Source organism: Ambystoma mexicanum, chromosome 3p, assembly GCF_040938575.1.
Source record: "Ambystoma mexicanum isolate Mex_15411 chromosome 3p, UKY_AmexF1_1, whole genome shotgun sequence".
Taxonomy (NCBI): domain Eukaryota; kingdom Metazoa; phylum Chordata; class Amphibia; order Caudata; family Ambystomatidae; genus Ambystoma; species Ambystoma mexicanum.
Genome location: NC_090925.1, coordinates 1,124,791,908 through 1,124,809,519, shown reverse-complemented (window position 1 = coordinate 1,124,809,519; position 17,612 = coordinate 1,124,791,908).

The window sequence follows — 17,612 nt, the reverse complement described above, 5'->3', positions numbered from 1 at the left end:
GTCCAGGCCCCGCTTCTTGTTGCGCGCTTCCATAAGGACCATCCCTCCTGCCCACGAGGTCGTGGGCCTTTGAGGGGGGACTCTGTTACATCTTCCACGTCCACGTCCTCTACCTTACGGACTCCTGTGTTTCCCACTGACTCACGTTTCCACACACCCACATTACGCAGCCCCCGAGGCTTACCTCTGGGCGCGCAGACAAGGCGACACCAGTGCATTCGTAATGTCAGGGGGGTCCATGGCAGACTCGGTGTCTATCGCCCTTCTCTCCGTTGGCAATGTAATTGGAGGTTCCCATTTGGCCGCAATCACTGTTGCCCATGTGGACCTGATCGTCACGTGAAGAGACCAAACGCAATCGGTATCACGTGACGACCCTCACGCCTCCACGTTCCTTGTTGAACATCACGTGACTTTCCCCAATGGTTTAAATGCATTCGGAAACACCGACACGGTGCTTCACAGCTGGTCTTTCTCTTGGACTTTGCCACGCTTTGAATCTACCAGGAAATTTATGGTTACTCGACAACGGCTTGCTTAACGGATTGCTCTCTCTACATCCTGAACTTGCCTTGAACTCTATCGGAACCCTTGGTTACTTGACAACGGCCTGCTTAACGGATTGTTTCCTCTACGCCCTGAACTTGCTTTGAACACTATTGGAACTTTTGGTTACTCGACCACGGCCTGATTAACGGATTTTCCCCACGAACCACGACTCTTTGAATCCTGGGCCTATGGCCTTTCACTAGGCATTTGCCTGATCAACACCTATCTTAACCTGACTTCAGGTCCATTCACTCACCCACATACAGTGCACATAGGTAAGAACGTTTAGTTTCCATTTCTAGATACTCTGTGAATTGCATTTCACCTTGTACTAATCCCTCCTGGCCTTACAGCGCTCAAAGGGTCCTTCCGGCAGTTCCTGACTACAACCTCGACGAACTACCACACCTGTGGCTCCAAAGACTGCACAGGCAGTATTCCTATAATTGCCTGTGTGGTACTTGGGGACGGAGGTATTCATATCTGCACGACCGGCAACATTGTAACAAAGTCCCTGCGGACACACAGAGTTTAAGGACGTACTGTTTAGATCCAATCGCCTTTGCATTGAGCTACTCCTCAGAATTTCTAACAAGGAATTTTTCTCGAAAATATCTTTTTTGATGTATTCACTTAGCTCAATTTGCCAAGACACAGCTTTGGCAGATTCATTTTCGTATTGTTGTTTTAATAGTACATTTGCACATTCCATTTTGGTGATTTTTTCGTTTAAGTGACTGATTTGGGCGCTATTGTTTTGCAGTTCCTCATGGAGTGATTCGTACAATTTAACAAACGGAATCAATGCTAAGGACGTTGCTGCCAATACAGATTGGATTTGAATGACTGCTCATTTTCCAAATCATTTTGTTTTGTATTACTGATCTCTCTTGCCAAGTCTCTTCCGTCTAGGTTGGGCACTCCAGTCTCATTCTGCGTCAGTGGACTAACAGCAGCTAAAGAGATCTCTGGGACTGGTGTTGAGCAGCTTACCATCGGCTGCATTGTTTTCCTCAAACAGTGCCTTTCTTCTAAGAATTCTGATATTTTGTCTTTTGGCCTATTTCCAGGAGTAACGTGAGTAAGATTGTCCCTATTTGGTGCGTGAAACCCTAATCTTCCGTTTAATTCTGGACTTGTTTGTACGTTTATTAGATCATTATTCTTAGTGTAATTTTGCAGAGATTCGGCACGTGGATATCTAACTTTTTGCTTGTTGGTTGCTGTGAAGCTTTCCGCTAAATTGCTCTTCATAGCCTCGAAATCAGCTTTTAAGCGTTCAGTTAGTCGAGCCTCTCGACCTGCAAAATCAAATCCGCTGATGGCGCTAGACATGCACTGTTGGTGTGACCATTCTTAAGACGGATTTCCAAAATCTGTCCTGGAGGGGCAGAGGTTCAGAAGGTCAGCCTAGTTTCTTGGAACAGGGTAACCTCTGGACAAGCCAGACCAATCAGGGTAGCGATCGCGGTGGTCAAGACTAGGTCTCAAGAGGGGTGAGGGTGACTGAAAGCCCGCAATGAGCATACAAAGCAAGGACACTTACAAATTACTCCAAGCAGGTGTTATATTAAAAATATATACACATTTATTACAAGGCCTTCGTAACATTGGCCGTAGCGAGAAATCACAATAAAACTCAAGTAAACCAACACATCACAATCAAATACAATATATATACAAATACAAACGAGTCTAACGAGTTAGACGCACAAAATGTGTAGACCACCTAGATGGGGAGGAAAACAGGCAGTGGGAATAATAATTAGACTCAGTCCGCCTTCAGAGGCACCTAACTAAAAGGAAGTCCGAGCCCTACGAAGAGTGGAGCCTTGTGCTCAAAAGTACCTGCACACGCCGGTGCCAACGGGCAAAAGGGGAGTCTCTTCGAGGGATTCAGGCAGTTTAGTTTGATGGACAAATGAAGATGAACAGAGCTCTGTGACTCAAGCGCAGCCTCCACTGGGGGCAGAAGCGGAGCGCGAGTACGGAAAGGCGTGCTGTTAGACACAGCAGGGAAAAGCGATGGGCTACTGCAGGAGGGTGACCAGTTCCTAGCGATGCTACTCACCGGTCCCTGATGCAGGCAGACCCAGGCTTCTCCGCGTCAGTTTCAGTGCTGGCAGGTTCAGATACGAGCATGGGACGTCTCGGCATCGTGTAGATTCCGCAGCAGCAGAAGTTGAGTTGAGGATGTCCCAAACGCAGTGAACCCGCAGTTTGTTACCACAGCAGGGCAACGGAGCGGCTGTGTGTATTTCAGCCAAATGTACACTACTCACTTCAGACCTGGGAATGCCAAGTGTACAAATCGTGTGAGAGTGAAAAGGACTCGTAATACAACACAACCTGACGGCGGTTACAGAGCAAGACTCCTGGGTAGGCTGGTCAGTCTGCTGGATGGCCCAGAGACACTTCCGAAAGGCTTACGTGCAGGCGATGGTGAAGATGCCGAGAATAGTTGTTCCCACTATTCCAAGGGGTCGAAGTACCAGTACAGGCCTTCTCGTTCGATCAGAGGTAGAAAGGGTTTCACAAAGCGACAGCAGTGCAGAGGAGCAGTCCTTCAGCGGGTCACCAGCGATTCCTCGGTTCAGCCTCGTGGTTGCAGGATACTTGGCTCCTGTATTCCTTTGTTCGTGAGAACTCAGGAGATCGACATGATAGTGGTGTTTCCAGCCCCCTCTTATCCACGGTTCCCTTCGCGCCAAAACTGAGGGGACCCAATGGGAAATCCGCTCATAAAATACTCACACCATATGTGGACCTATCACGGACCACGGGGGTCCCAGGCATTCACACCACCCTAGACTCTCTGGCGCACAGGATGTGTATTGGGACCAGACATCCCAGCCCACATCCTGGAGGCACACACAAGGCATGTAGAAGCCTGCAAAAGCATCTGTGTTTCGCAGGAAAGTACATGCCCAAATAAGGAAGGCCCCGGGTCGGCTCGACCTGGGGGGAGGTGAAGGGGGCAAGACGGTCAGCGGACAGGACAAAGAGCCTTGTGGTCTGGCCATTTTGGAAGCCAGGCCACCATTTTGGGCTAAGCGCGAGAAACGCGCTTAAAACGCCAAAAGGAGCTCAAAAACACAAGAAAGGATCGCTGCCACCAGTCCTGTCCGTGATTCACTTGCACCGTTCATTTACAATCCAAAGAGAGTATCTAGGGCCTGTAGAAGACTAGAGACCCAAGAGAGCAGTAACTTAGCTTACAGTGCGCCTCTTGTGTCATGTTGTGCGAAAGCTGCAACATGAGAAAGAAACTACAGAAAACAACGTTTCCCGGTACTGACTGTTTTAAGGGCATGTCAGTTTCCCCGTAAGAATGGAGCGAAAGCCCAGAGGAGTGCGGCAGAAGGCTGCACTTCTCTGGCAAAGTCTAGATCCTGGTGAAAACAACAGCAAAAAGTTTAGGGGTTGCCACATGGAAGGAAAATTACCCACAATTAAGAAATCTTTCCTAACACTCGCCCCTTCCAGACTATGGACAGGGGGAACTAATCCACCCCTGGATGAGTCTCATGTTCAGGTCGGTTAAACATTCTGGACAACCCATCAGCATTGCTATGTTGGACACCTCGCCTATGCTCAATAGTGAAGTCGAAGCCTTGTAGACTTATGGACCACCTAAGCAACTTTGGATTCTCTCCCTTCATGTTTATTAGCCACTTTAAGGGCTTATGGTCAGTTTGCACAGTGAAGTGGGTCCCATAGAGGTAGGGCCTCACCTTCCGTAGGGCCCACACAACAGAGAAACATTCTTTCTCCACTGTGGACTATCTGAGCTCTCTGTACTTAAGCTGGCGACTAATAAAACCAATAGGGTGTTCCTTACCCTTCTCATTTACTTGCGATAGTACAGCTCCTATCCCAGTGTCAGAGGCGTCCGTCTGCACAATAAAAGGTCTTTGATAATCAGGGGCCCTTAGGACAGGGGCCTGGCACAAGGAGTCTTTTAAGCCATTGAAGGCCTTCTGACACTCGTCGGTCCAAGTTATCTTCTTGGGTTTCTTCGGAGTAGTGAGGGCAGTCAGAGGCAGCTATGGTGCCATAGTCTGCCATGAAATTGTGGTAATACCCCGTGAGTCCTAAGAAGGCTCTCACTTAGGTCTGTGTAGTGGGGGTAGGCCAGTCTTGTACTGCTTGTACTTTACTGGGAAGAGGCTGTATCCTCCCTCAACCTACTTCATGTCCAAAGTAAACCACTGAGCCTTGTCCAATCTGGCATTTACTAGCCTTTATGGTCAAGTCTGCTTTCTGAAGAGCCTGGAGCACAATCCCGAGGTGTTTCACATGGTCTTCCCAGGTGGCACTGAAAACTGCTATATCATCCAAATATGCAAGACAGAATTCGTCCAACTCATTCAACACATGATTCACAAGCCTCTGGAAAGTGGCAGGTGCATTCTTCAACCCGAACGGCATTACCCTGAATTGGTAAAGGCCGCCTGGAGTAGAAAATGCTGTCTTCTCCTTGGCATGTTCTGCTAAGGCTATTTGCCATCAGCCAGCAGTGAGGTCAAACGTGCTGAGGTACTTGGAGGCACCCAAAGTCTCCACCAGCTCATCTGTTCGAGGCAAGTTGTGTGCATCTGTCTTGGTGACAGCATTCAGAGCCCTGTAATCCACGCAGAACCTCAATTCCGAAGTGCCCGCCTTTGGAACCAAAACCACAGGGCTGGACCAAGGACTACTAGAGGGTTCAATCACCCCGAGGTCTAACATTTGTTGACCTCGGTCTTAATGTAAGACCGTACTTTGTCTGACATCCTGTATCCCCTACTTTTGGTAGGTGCACTGTCTCCTGTGTCTATGCTATGTTTGCACCAAGGTGTCAAACCAGGCGACTGTGAAAACAGGGGGGAAAACTGCCTAAGCAAACTTTTCACCTCAGCCTGCTGATCAGAAGTCAGGCGAGGGGCCAATCGGACACCCTCAAAGGAGCTATCTGAAGGACCGCTTTGGAACAGGTCGGGGAGAGGTTCAGACTCCTCTTCCTCAACATTTGAAGCCAGTAGCAGTGCTGCGATTTTGACTCTTGGGACGAAAGCCTTCAGCCTATTTACGTGGAACACTTTTGGAGCCTGTCCAGGCCTTCCAAGGTCCACTAAATAGTTAACCCCACCCAGGGGCTCCACCACTGTGTAAGGGCCTGACCATTTGTCCTGTAAAGCTCGAGGCCTTATGGGATTCATGATCAGGACTTGCTGACCAGGTGTAAAGTTGATGAGGGAAGCTTTCTGGTCGTACCAATGTTTCACCAGCACTTGTCCTGACTTCAATTTATCACTAGCCAAGCCCATCAGAAGTACCATCCGTTTTCTGAGCCCCAGAACATAATCTACTACGTTGGTAGTAACAGGGAGAGTGGGCATCTCCCATCCCTCTTTGACTATGGCTAAGGGTCCCCGTACAGGATGACCAAACAGAAGTTCGAAGGGGCTGAAGCCAACACCCTCCTGTGGTACCTCTCGGTAGGCAAACAGTAAGCATGGTAAAAAAAGATCCCATTGTCTTCTCTGAGGTTCTTCCAGAGCCCCAATCATGCTCCTTAACGTTCTGTTGAAACGTTCCACCAGACCATTTGTCTGGGGGTGGTATGCAGAAGAGAACTTGTAGGTGACCCCACATTCTTTCCACATAGCCTGCATATACTTTGACATAAAGTTGCTGCCTCTGTCAGACACAACTTCTTTAGGGAAGCCAACCCTAGTAAAGATGCTGAGTAACGCTTTTGCAACTGACTTGGCAGTTACAGTTTTCAATGGGATGGCCTCAGGATATCTGGTAGCATAGTCGACTAGCACCAAGATAAACCTATTGCCTGAGGATGTCTGCGGGTCGAGGGGACCAACAATGTCGATCCCTACCCTTTCGAATGGTATTCCCACAACTGGGAGTGGTACCAATGCAGCTTGGATTGTTGAGCCACTCTTACCAGATAACTGGCAGGAGGCACAACTCCTGCAGTGACTTTCTACTTGCATCCCCATCTTGGGCCAGTAGAAGTGCATGGATAACCTTTGCTTGGTCCTCTTAATACCAAGGTGACCAGCAAGGGGTACTTCATGCGCCAACTGCAGGAGGAAGGGTCTCACAGCAAGGGGAACCACCAACCTCCTATGGTCTCCTTCTGTAGACACTGTGGGCTCACTATACAGCAGTCCACCTTCCCAATAAATCCAATGCATCCCAGGAGGTTCACCCTCAAGCTGGGCGCAGGCCTGTCTCCTTAGGCCTTCCAGAGATGGGCACTCACGTTGGCCTTTACTGAATTCTTCCCTGTCAGGACCACCTTCTACTAACAAGTCTTTTAGTTCCGGATGGTCGTTGGGGTCAAATACTTCAGGCATCGCCACCTCCTCATCAGGCCCGGGCAATTGACCAACTTCCTCCACCGCAGTGGTAGGCGAGTTCGGGGGAAGGTTCTCTTTCCCTCGTCTTGACTTGCTTACTCCGTTCACCTTGGGTTTCCCCTTCGGCTGGGGCGGCGTATTGGTCTTGGCCAATGCTGCCCGTGTTTGAGACCGTGTGCAGGGTCTGTCGGCAGTGTCTCCTACGAGCCCTAAAGCTCTGAGATCATTGCCTAACAAGACCTTTCCTGGGACGTTTCTTTGAATGCTCACTGGAATCCTGACTGCTGTACCATTTAAAGTAAGATTTACAGGTATTACTGGAAACATGCGAGGTGGGCCGTCAGCCAACTTAGTGGGCAACAGAGTGGCTCTGGCAACTTCCTCTGAGTCTCCCAAGGTAGAATCCACTACAGTTCGACTGCACCCACTATCCCTAAGAACTGGAGTATCCACTCCATTGATCAGCACACTGTCTTTAAAGTAGTGCTTGGTATTATCTGGAATCCTAGCATAAGCCTCTGCGACTTTAGGCTCCCAGGAACCCAGGGAAACTAAAAGTACCTCAGCTTCTATCCCGCTGGGGAAGGAGTCTGAGGAGAAGGATGCTCCTGTAATCTCTTCTTCCTCGTAGGAGGAGAAGGCCAGATTAGCGAAGTGGACCCCCAAAGGTTTAACCTTACAGCGGGGATCCCCCTTCACGTAGTCAGTTGCTCCACAAGCAAAACAAGATCCATTGGGTCTGTTTACATAGGGAGACTTATTGTAACCAGAGTTCAGTTGCGGAGGCTGACTTCCACTACCCTGTGAGTTCTCTTGTGTCTTACCCTTATTTTTCTTTTTGTGGCCCTTTTGAGAAGAAGATTTATCAGATTCTCCACCCTCCTTATCTTTGGACTTTTTCCCTTCCTCCTGCTTACCAGGATGAGTTTTGTCCTTATGGGACTCTCGATGTGACACCCATAAATCTGCGGCAATGGCAAGCTTCTTAGGATCTATCTCCTTCGATTCGGCCAAATGCTGCTTAAGCTCCGGGGAAGAAGATGCAAAAATATGTTCCAGCATGACAAGACTTATCATGCCTTCAAAGGTAGAAACCTTATAACCTTCGACCCAGCCAGTCAAGTTTTTTAAGGATTCGGTTACATAAGATACCCAAGTACCACCTTCTTTTTTCTTATACTCTCTGAATCGTTTTAAATATTGGGCAGGAGTCTTTCCAAACTTTAAAATGAGAGTTTGCTTTGACATTGCGAAATCCGCTCGCTCAGCCTTCGACATTTCCATAATGGCACTGCATCCAGAATGGGGCAGTCTGCTGAGTAACCAGGCAATCTTATCAGCATTGTCAACTTGTTGAACTTCGCATGCATACTCAAACATATTCAGCCAGTCCATAATGTCATTCTTTTCCTCATACACACTGAGCAGATCTTTTGGAAACCGTGGATGAGAGGAGGCCCCAGACCCATGTCCAGGACCCTTGGATCCATTTGCAACCTGAAGCTTGGCCAGTTCCAACTGGTGATCCCTGTCTTTCTGTTTTTCGGCCTGTTCGATTTTTAGCTTGACCCTATTGAACTCAAGCTTTTCCTGTAGTTTGGCCATATTGAACTCAAGCTCCTTCTGCCTAAACAGCAGCTCTTGCTTCTTGAATTCAAGCATGGCCTCCCCATCAACACTGGCAGAGGAAACATTAGACATCTCATCCTCCCTTTCCTCGTGGTCACGGTGGATCAGTGCAGTGGCAGAACCGTCAGTTCTACCAGTGAGAGCAGCCCCACCTCCTTCCGCACTGTCCTCAGAAGTTATAGCGTCAAGCTGCGCTTCTTGCCACGCCACGATTCTTTCGATCATATCCATTTTGGTGCCTTAAGAGGAGACACCTCTCTCGCACACATCTTTTTCAATGTTTCGGATTTAGAAGCATTTAAAGTTAACGAGGTATTTGTTTCCATACTTTTTAGATAGGACTATGGCCTTTTTAAAAGTTATACTACGACAATTCACTACGTGTCCTGGTAGGAATAACTTGAAATGCCTTCGCTCGTGCGCAACACTGGATACCTTCAGTCGTATCCCACCGCTGTACACCAATTTGTTAAGACGGATTTCTGAACTCTGTCCTGGAGGGGCAAAGGTTCAGAAGGCCAGCCTAGTTTCTTGGAACAGGGTAACCTCTGGACAAGCCAGACCAATCAGGGTAGCGATCGCGGCGGTCAAGACTAGGTCTCAAGAGGGGTGAGGTTGGCTGAAAGCCCGCAATGAGCACACAAAGCAAGGACACTTACAAATTACTCCAAGCAGGTGTTACATCAAAAATATATACACATTTATTACAAGGCCTTTGTAACATTGACCGTAGCGAGAAATCACAATAAAACTCAAGTAAACCAACACATCACAATCAAATACAATATATATACAAATACAAACGAGTCTAAAGAGTTAGACGCATGAAATGTGTAGACCACCTAGATGGGGAGGAAAACAGGCAGTGCGAATAATAATTAGACCCAGTCCGCCTTCAGAGGCACCTAACTAAAAGGAAGTCCGAGCCCTACGAAGAGTAGAGCCTTGTGCTCAAAAGTACCTGCACACGCTGGTGCCAACGGGCAAAAGGGGAGTCTCTTCGAGGGATTCAGGCAGTTTAGTTCGATGGACAAATGAAGATGAACAGAGCTCCATGACTCAAGCGCAGCCTCAACTGGGGGCAGAAGCAGAGCGCGAGTACGGAAAGGTGTGCTGTTAGACACAGCGGGGAAAAGCGATGGGCTACTGCAGGAGGGCGACCAGTTCCTAGCGATGCTACTCACCGGTCCCCGATGCAGGCAGACCCAGGCTTCTCCGTGTCAGTTTCAGTGCTGGCAGGTTCAGATACGAGCATGGGACGTCTCCGCGTCGTGTAGATTCCGCAGCAGCAGAAGTTGAGTTGAGGATGTCCCAAACGCAGTGAACCCGCAGTTTGTTACCACAGCAGGGCAACGGAGCGACCGTGTGTATTTCAGCCAAATGTACACTACTCACTTCAGACCTGGGAATGCCAAGTGTACGAATCGTGTGAGAGTGACAAGGACTCGTAATACAACACAACCTGATGGCGGTTACAGAGCAAGACTCCTGGGCAGGCTGGTCAGTCTGCTGGATGACCCAGAGACACTTCCGAAGGCTTACGTGCAGGCGATGGTGAAGATGCCGAGAATAGTTGTTCCCACTATTCCAAGGGGTCGAAGTACCAGTACAGGCCTTCTCGTTCGATCAGAGGTAGAAAGGGTTTCACAAAGCGACAGCAGTGCAGAGGAGCAGTCCTTCAGCGGGTCACCAGCGATTCCTCGGTTCAGCCTCGTGGTTACAGGATACTTGGCTCCTGTATTCCTTTGTTCGTGAGAACTCAGGAGATCGACATGGTAGTGGTGTTTCCAGCCCCCTCTTAGCCACGGTTCCCTTTGCGCCAAAACAGAGGGGACCCAATGGTAGATCCGCTTATAAAACACTCACACCGTATGTGGACCTATCACGGACCACGGGGGTCCCAGGCATTCACACCACCGTAGACTCTCTGGCGCACAGGATGTGTATTGGGACCAGACATCCCAGCCCACATCCTGGAGGCACACACAAGGCCTGTAGAAGCCTGCGAAAGCATCTGTGTTTTGCGGGAAAGTAAATGCCCAAATAAGGAAGGCCCCGGGTCGGCTCGACCTGGGGGGAGGTGAAGGGGGCAAGACGGTCAGAGGACAGGACAAAGAGCCTCGTGGTCTGGCCATTTTGGAAGCCAGGCCACCATTTTGGGCTAAGCGCGAGAAACGCGCTTAAAACGCCAAAAGGAGCTCAAAAACACAAGAAACGATCGCTGCCACCAGTCCCGTCCGTGATTCACTTTCACCGTTCATTTACAATCCAAAGAGAGTATCTAGGGCCTGTAAAAGACTAGAGACCCAAGAGAGCAGTAACTTAGCTTACACTGCGCCTCTTGTGTCATGTTGCGCGAAAGCTGCAACATGATAAAGAAACTACAGAAAACAACGTTTCCCGGTACTGACTGTCTTAAGGGCATGTCAGTTTCCCCGTAAGAATGGAGCGAAAGCCCAGAGGAGTGCGGCAGAAGGCTGCACTTCTCTGGCAATGTCTAGATCCTGGTGAAAACAACAGCAAAAAGTTTAGGGGTTGCCACATGGAAGGAAAATTACCCACAATTAAGAAATATTTCCTAACACTCGCCCCTTCCAGACTATGGACAGGGGGAACTAATCCACCCCTGGATGAGTCTCGTGTTCAGGTCGGTTAAACATTCTGGACAACCCATCAGTATTGCTATGTTGGACACCTCGCCTATGCTCAATAGCGAAGACGAAGCCTTGTAGACTTATGGACCACCTAAGCAACTTTGGATTCTCTCCCTTCATGTTTATTAGCCACTTTAAGGGCTTATGGTCAGTTTGCACAGTGAAGTGGGTCCCATAGAGGTAGGGCCTCACCTTCCGTAGGGCCCATACAACAGAGAAACATTCTTTCTCCACTGTGGACCATCTGAGCTCTCTGTACTTCAGCTGGCGACTACTAAAACAAATAGGGTGTTCCTTAACCTTCTCATTTACTTGCGATAGCACAGCTCCTATCCCAGTGTCAGAGGCAACCATCATAACTTTTCTTCGAGCTTGGTCGTTCAATTTCCTGCCGTGAACCTGTGAGTTCCATCTTTCCATAGCTTTCACCTGTCGGCACCTTGTTTATTAAAGAGGCAAATGTTGTTTTACTTTTTAATCCAGAATTTGCCGTTGATGTATTCAAATTTTTAATCACATTCTGATCTTTAATTTTTCCTTCTACAAGTGGATATGTAAGTCTCAATGAATTATCTTCACGCGATAGACTTGGAACTTCAACTTGCAAAAGCTCGATGTCTGTTACATCAATAGGCGACTCGAAGACAGCTGTGTTACTTTCGATCTCTTTGCCTCTTGTTCCATCGTCAGCGTTTTCAATTGAATTTGGGAGTGAGCAGCGAGCACTAATTGTATTGAAATGATCATTACATAGTTCGTTATTTGGCTCGCCCTCAAGCACAGACACTCCTTTATCCACTTCTCCTTTGCCTCTAGCAAGAATTTGTGTTTCTCCTATAGGAGCGTCGTCTAACACGCATGTCTCAAGGGCCCCATTGCGGGGAGTTGGTTCCATAGCTAACGACAGTCGAGCAAGGTATTTACTTGCAAGCTGTGACAAAGATGGGAAAGCGACCAAACGATTACTGATTGATTGCAATGGTTGCATACTTTCGCCATTTTGTCTCACGGCCTCCTGCAAGTTTTTTTGCTTAAGACACAACCAATTATAACCCTCAAGGTCACTCTTGCCAGTATACAGATTTCCCTCTGGTGGTAATGTTTTGTCTAGTGCCTGTGTGCATGACTTGAGTTTAGAACGAGTCAGGGGGCCGGCCTCGGCCATGGCCGTGTTTCTTACCTGCTGTGCTGCTCTGCTGACCGGGAACAAGCTGACGCCGCTGCCGGCGTAGTTTGAGCAAAACTGCCGCTCGCCAAAGCGATACAGTGATCGCAGCCCTTCAGTCGCAGGGCTTACGCCGCAAGGGCGCTCCCGGTGTCCAGATGAACACAGCTGTAGGTCACGTGACGTGCGCGTCGCTGGGGAGGCAGTTCAAGCGCAATATCTATGCAACCTAAGCAAAAATAAGAAATTGACATGAAGGGAGAGCTAATCACCCACCACTCTAACAGCCCAACAACCAACACACTTTCGCACACTTCCAGATGCGCGCGCAAGATGCGCGTGCACCCGATACTTATGTGCACAGTTGATGCGGGACCAATAGAATGCTCGGGAGGCGCGTCACAAAAGAGGCAGGGCTAGAACAGAAAAAGAAATAGAACGTAGATCAGTAACTGAGGCGCTTTGGTCGCGGCGCACGCCCACAATTGTGTGCGCGAGCCCCAGTCCCAAGATGTTCACTTAAACAGTAGTTGAGCCAAGTTTACGTGTTTCAGCACCTTAAAGCTTCCTATTGCCGACTGGTGCAGCTTGGCTGTCGCGGTCATAGCAAGGTCTCACGGTACTCAGGAGCAGCACAGATCACAGGGCGCAAGGAACAGCCCAACAGCCAACACACTTTTGCACACTTCCAGATGCACGCGCGAGATGCGCGTACACCAAATACTTATGTGCACAGTTGAATGCTCGAGAGGCGGTTCACAAAAGAGGCGGGGCTTAAAGCTTTCTCTTGCCGACTGGTGCAGCTTGGCTGTCGCGGTCGTAGCAAGTCCAGGTCTCACGGTAATCAGGAGCAGCACAGGGCACAAGGAACAGCCCAACAGCCAAAACACTTTCGCACACTTCCGGATGTCTGCCTTTCCATGTAGTCTGGGTGAGGGTTATTAAAGTGAAACAGGAAATCATACCCACTGAAATATTCCAACCCCTTCAAATGGTGTTATAGGCTTTATTTCCTAAATTGTCCAAACCGTGAAGGCATCATTAAGTACGGCACAGACAATAGACTTGAAGTTCAAATAACTTAAATGTTGTGATGGTTGAAGGCCTAACTTTCCCTATGCTAAGGTGGGATTTCCCTACCTGAACGAAACTAAGGAAAGTCTGAGTCAAAGAGATCAACAGAAAAATCTGTCTGTGTCCAAAACCTATCCTTGCCCTCAAAATTACAATTAACCAGTGTGTAAGGATGTCAAAGGAAATAGTGTTCAACTCAAAGTTCTGAGCTTCTTCCGGGTCACAGCTTACTTTCAGCTCCCATTCCCCAAGCACAAGAAAGTTCCATGAAAAAGTCTCAAAGTTTACCTTTTCCCAGTTCAAGGTGATGTAGTTCAGAACCATTCCCTGGGGTTCCCTTCCTTAAGTTTCAAGTAACACCATCCAAAAGCAAAAGGGGTCATGAGACTCCGTTCTCAAGACAATAGGGTGGTTGCTTTAAGCCTCAGGGTTCCCTTCCCCAAGACTCCAACTGTGCCATTTATACATGTTACAGTCTTTCAGAGAAAAGAATTTTAACAAAACACCTAGTCAACCAGACCTCTTTTCGGGCCCACTTTGCCACTTCGCACGCAGTGGTTTCCTTAGGCTGTTGCTCGGTGTCCCCGGTGTCCCTATATTTCACCATGCAGGACTCTCTGGTGTAGGTGCAGTTGTTAGACTACATCGCCACTCAAAGCAGGTCACGCAACCAGGGCCTCGGGACTCCTCGGCACACACAAACAGGTTCCTTGGCACTTGCTCCTGTGCACCAAGTCACCTTCAGTTAGTTCCTTTTAATGGCCTCTTGACTTTGTGGGTATTCTTGCACTTCTCTGGCTTCTCCTTATTCGCCTCGTGGCCCTGCCACCATGCGTCACCAACTCCCTGGTAAACTGTGGCCTTGCCGCACTGCATTCACTCATAAAGTACACTGTTTGACTCCTTGCCGCATTTAATGCTATTGACTTTGATGTTTGAATTAAATCGTTCTGAGGTAGGAAAGTTCCCAGGCTTGGGGAAATCACATGGCCCACCTACATCAGGTCCCCCAAGTGCACTGGATTCTTTGTCGGCGTCCTGGCCTGAGTGGCTCCCGTCCCACCACGGCTGCCTACTCAAGCATTGCTCCCTGTGTCACGCTCCTTTTCCCTCTCTCTGTCTGGCTGACTTCCATTTATACACCTGCAGCCCCTTGGCAGGCTGCAGGTGTGGACATACAATTAATAATGCCAGACCACAATCCAAGGGACATGCCTGACCCTCACAACTGTTAGTTGGCATCTTACTCGTCCCAGTACCAAAGTGGTGAAAAGGCGTTATCTTCACTGCTCTTAGCGGCCTCTATTTCGTCCCAGTGCTGTTAAGTGTTACATGTGGAAAATTGAGTGGAACTGGCTTATGATAGCCCATGAAGGTTGGGGTAGGGTTAGGTTGATTGTCATCAGGAAAAGGGGGATATCATGTCTCGTTCAAGGGCACCCCACTCCCAATCGTCAAGGACATGCCCAAGCAATGATGCTCCTCTACTGCTACACCGCACTGCATTTCCGCTCCAAAATCATGAAATCATTGCAACGTTTTATTGACTTAAAATTAATAAGTAGAGAACAACCTAGACAACAATATTAGAAGCAGGAATTCATTTTCATTATCCCATGTTTATATTCATTGTCTAACTGAAGTACACTCTTCTAGGAATTGCTGCCGCAAAAGCTTCTATTGCATAATCTATTCCGATAACTTTGCGCTCAATTGGAAGCGTAGCAAGCGCCAATAGCTCTCCTCGGTTGGTGAACACCCCCTTCAAGAGGCCTTTCCAAATGCTCCTGCGGATGATTGTAAGTAGGTGTGAAATAAAGGGAAAGAGGCAGCAGTGAAAAAGGAGGCAGTTCCCAGCCATACTATCTCTGGTTAGGTTACAAAGAGTGGCGTGGAGCTACTACAAAGCGCTAAAAGGGAAGACCAGAGAAGTAGGTAGGCTATGAGGCAAAGCAGTCATGTTTCCATGTAATCTGAGTCCCTAGACAAATTATAACAATACCTGCCAAATGGTGTGATTGCATGAGCATTTAATGGGAAAACCTGGTATTTGGCGAGAGTACTTGATTATAGGTTGGTAATATCTAGAAAATGGCATGAGTACTTAAGCAGGAGATGGGAATAGCTGCCTAATTCTGTGAGTACCTGGGCACCTAATATTAACGTATGGCAAATAGTTGCATACCGGATAGATAGCCTATGTGCAATGTGCTTGTTTTGGGAATGGGACAATGTCATGTGATAGATTTGAAACCCTGGCTGAGCCGACTAGACCCTTCATCATTCTGCGGGCGATGAATCGAGTACCATCAGTGGGTAATAATAACGCTGATTAATAAAGAGCTCAGAAGTAGTCCTTCTACAAGAAGCTCTATGAAAATCACCAAATTATAATTATATGATGCCAGTACAATGCCATTATATGGAAATGTCTAGTAAATTGAGCTAGTTTTCTGATTGCAAAAGCTGGCAATGTATGCAAGTGCCTGCCAATGATGCGAGTACCTTACTGTATGATGACAAATACCAGTAGAAAATGCCTGTAAAAGGTTGTATGTAAACATATCCTGGTAAAACCAATAAAATGATGGTCACTTGGACATACGTGTGTAACACCAGGCAAATCTGGAATGAACATGGTCATTTGATCTCAAATCCTACAGTTGCAGCAAGAAAAATAAAATCACAGTAAATAACACACCCAAACACACACACACACTTGCTCCTGGACACATAAAGTACCAGGCACAGTAATCCCCTTAGATAGTCCCATCATGCTTGAAAACTTCTGTTTGTTCCAACTCCTGGACCCTTTGTCACAAAAGCAAAACACATAATGGCTAACAATATTGGTTTTCCCCTGCATACTCAAGCATTTTCTGTCCCGCCCCCTCCCCCCCAGTAAACAGCATAGTTTAGCAAGGTCCCCCCATATCACCTGAACATGTGTGCTCATGTCCTGGGCTTTCATGTACCAGATGTATACATTCTGGGAGTTGTAGTCTTATCTATTTAAAATGAATTGGCATACTAGAAAACAATGATTTTGAAAAGAAACCCCAGTAGTGGTTAGATGACATTGAGCCACTCATTTGATGGCCTTAAAATATCTCACAAACAAGAAAATGAGCATAGTCACCTGCTAAAAGACCATCAATGAGTGCCAATGAGGATTCCCCCTGCTAATAGCGCAGGGAGCTCTTGATTCTATTGAAGACAAGGAGGCGAGCATTATGCTTCATCTTCTTATTTTATTACTCTCCAGCAGTTTAAAGAAATTAATAAAAATGTTCAATCCTTTCATTGAAACGTTTTGTTTTTTCTTTTTTCAAAATACTTCATTTCCCATCAGTCTTAGGTCCCTGTCCCCAGGGTCCTGGTCATGTGACCTAGTCCTTCCACTTCCTGTAACCTCCTCTTCTTTGACTGCTTCCAACTGCAATCGTAACCATAGCTGAACTGCCAACTTGTTCCTCAAAGTCTCTGAACTGTAGAGCTCTTCTGAGATGATCCCTTGCATTCTAACTTGTGATCTTGGTCAACGTGTCCCGTTCTTTTCTTGTATGTCTTCAGCTGTTCTTCTGATCGTCTCCTAAAGACGGAAACAACAGTACATGTTAGGGCGGCGGATACACACCCTATTCTGAGAGGGAATCCTGTAAATGATTCTGATACATATCACAGTACATTTCTCTATTATCATTATTTCTCTCCCGTGTATCTAGGGCGGGAAAGTAATGCTCGCATCCTTGTCTTTATTAGAATCAAGAGCTCCCTGCGCTATTAGCAGGGGGAATCTTCATTCTATGTCAAGACGGAGGCGAGCATTATGCTTGTTCAAAGCTTCTTACCATAGCTTCTGCTAGTGTGCTCATCGGTTTAAAATAAAACATTTTGAACGTAGTATCACTCGCCCAATCAGCTGCTTTTAATATATCTCGCAACGTAGCACCCTGCCTCAGTGCCTTCGATGCCATTGCGCCTCGCACTGAGTGTGCTCTGAATTTTGCCATGTCTATGCCTGCAAGAGCCATAATCTCTCTAACCCATCTCGCTATAGTGGCTGTTGCTATGCCTTTATGCGGCTTCCTGCGCGCTATCAGCAATTTTGTCGTCCCCATCGGTCTCAGTTCAGCTGTCTTATTTGCATATTCTTTTATACATGTGGCTACGCACCAT